The following is a 2,781-nucleotide window of genomic DNA, read 5'->3' as shown; positions in this document are numbered from 1 at the left end:
TTCAGAGACGCAGAGCTGAAACTGAGAACAGGACATGCAATCTTACATAAAGAGTTCGGATCATCGAGCAGGAATTAAATTAGCTCCGAGACTGAGAGCGTCCTCTTATTTCAGCTAATGGGATCACTGATAGCACTGGCTGCCAAGCACTGTGTGGTTAGCGCACAACTCATTGACCTGAGTGAATAATCGAAGGGAGCGTTTCTTCACTCTTGCATGTGTCTGCGCAGGACAGAACGAAGAACCTAGCAGCTCTGAGTCTACTGGCGCATCCATGCGCACAGTGACAGGGTGCAAAAGCACACAGCAGCACAGCTACGCGCCCTGAGTGTCACACCTACATGAGGTGTGCATCAGTCGTTTGCAGGACAGAAAGTCTATTCCCTTCCACTTCTCTCCAGCAGAGGGCACTGTAACGATAGTTCCACCTGACAGGGGTTAGGGACGGGATTTGGGGGGGGTGGGCTCGCTTCTGTTTGAATTGATTATTACTGGTCTACAAGGCAATAGAAAAGAATTAATAGTGACCAAGCAGAGAACACAAGGCCCAAAGTCATATTAGCTGATCAGCAGGTACGGCATCCTCCCAGGCCTGGTCAGGTGAACGTTTCAGCACCTGATTCTGATGTATGACAAATGATAAAGCCTGAACAATGCACGCTCAACCTACTAAAATGTGATTTACTCCGCAGCTAACTGTGGAATATCACAGATAAACTCGATTAATGATGCTGTTTTACGACACATCTTGTTGACACATTCATTGTTTTAATTGCAGGCTCAGAGCCAGTCTGTGGAAACCGCAAATGTATGTCAGTTAGCAGCAGAAAAATGAAATTCCATGTAAGCATGACTGATATTTTCATGTTCACACACTGTGTGTCCAGCACGTGTAACACTGGAAAGACAGCTTTGCACTCCCTGAATGAACACCAACCCAAAAAGGGTTGGAGCAGATTAAAAACACTAACTGAATGCATGTCTTACCAAAGAGTATAACAACCTGCGGATTCATTAGCACATACAGCCAGTCAGACTTCAGATGCAGTCAGACCGTTTCAGCCCATAATCTTCAACCATAATGGGTAAATTTGGAAAAGGAATCCACAACAAAACACATAGCCACTGGCAACCATGTGTTACTGGTTGGGGACTGAAACCACAGAGTGACAGAGAGAGAAAGAAAAAAAAAAAAAAAAAACTGAGCCAGTGAGGGAGAGAGGGAAAAAGAAAACAGCGACTCAGCGTCTTTGGCTGCCGAGAGCACCTCCACGGGAGGCAGAGAGCGAGATGCAGGTGGCGTCGAGCGCTGGCAGAGAAAGGGCACAGAGGGGCGTGCCGAGCGTAACAGGTCTAATCAGGTCTTATCTGGCTCCACAGCGTGTTCATGGTTGTTTGAAACAAGTGGGCCATGTTCTTCTGCTCAGCCACTGGGATCTTTATCTCAGAGTTTCCATGATTGGGGGAGGAGGGGGGTGGGGGTGGAGAGGGTTACAGTAATTACGTTACCTTTCTCCTGTAAGAGTGGGGCTCTTCCCCGCTCCCTTTCTCTTTTCAAGAATACAGACGAAGTTTTCTAAAAGTTACTGTCAGCGCTCCAAACCTACACCACTGGGGAAAAGAAACACGGCGTACAATGAGTTGCTCTGGAGACAAGACAGGTTATTATGCCTGAACTTGATGTTGAAAAAGGTAAGCTATCAGACTGTTCGCTGTCATAGTTTAAAATGCGTGGTGTTCTGTGACAGTTATTGTGAAGTGAAAGAGGAGTAGTCTGACCCAGTATAAAAACACTACTATCATACAATAAGCACTAAATCGTCAGCGTCTGGAGTTACACCAGAGAAAAATTAAGGATTCAAAGAAAGGAAATCAGCTCTCAATATTTATGTTACGGTGAACTGTAAAACGACGCTGTCTGCACGAAGAATATGTTATGCATTTTCGATATGGGGGTTTCATCACAGGACATTACAGAGATACACATCGCATATCAACATATGTTCAGTGTAAATCAGTATAAGATGTTATCTGGACCTTCCAAGATAAAATCATTCCAAAACTCAGCAAGATAAATTCGAGGAAAAGTCCCTGAGCGCTCATCACCGCTGCGTTCACACAATCTGCACAGCATGGGAAAGCGGCACCAAAGGTTATTTGCAAAATGACGCAACTGACATCGTCTCTGTCATGCGTTCAAACGGCCCTGCCCACACAGACAAAGGGATCTCTACTGCTCCTCTCTGCTTGTTTTTGCAGTGCTGTTTCACCACACTGTGGTTTGATGAATCCTTTTCGAGTTGAGGTGTACACTCTTAACCACTCTTCCTCTGCCTGGAAACTCTCTGACTTTATTTGTTTCAGTCTCACAGATCCATTGTTCTGTCACTGACTCACAGCTTTCTCTGGAGATCAGCAGAATAAATTGACAAACACCACAGAATTTTGTAATGTTCCTGGAAGACGTGCAGAGCAGATAGAGTCCCCTCAGTGAGAGCTGGTGCTGCAGGAGGTCCACGCAGCCAAGACACGTATCATGAATATTTACTGTTTCTGTGTGTTAAAAATCACGGCTGGTTCAGGCCGTTTACTGCAGGCATTGTCCTTTTCGGGTGGATGAATCTGCTGGAGGACTCCAGCACATTATTAACTGCACGAGGGAGGGCTGGGCTCATAAATCCTCAAAGTATTGTCACCCCGCAGCCGCCTGGGAGTCCTAAAACAGTATGGCATCACAATATTTCTCTGCCACCAAAGTGAATTATGCGAGGGAAGGAAAGC

This window comes from Megalops cyprinoides, chromosome 11, assembly GCF_013368585.1.
Source record: "Megalops cyprinoides isolate fMegCyp1 chromosome 11, fMegCyp1.pri, whole genome shotgun sequence".
Taxonomy (NCBI): Eukaryota; Metazoa; Chordata; class Actinopteri; order Elopiformes; family Megalopidae; genus Megalops; species Megalops cyprinoides.
This window is presented reverse-complemented; position numbering follows the sequence as displayed.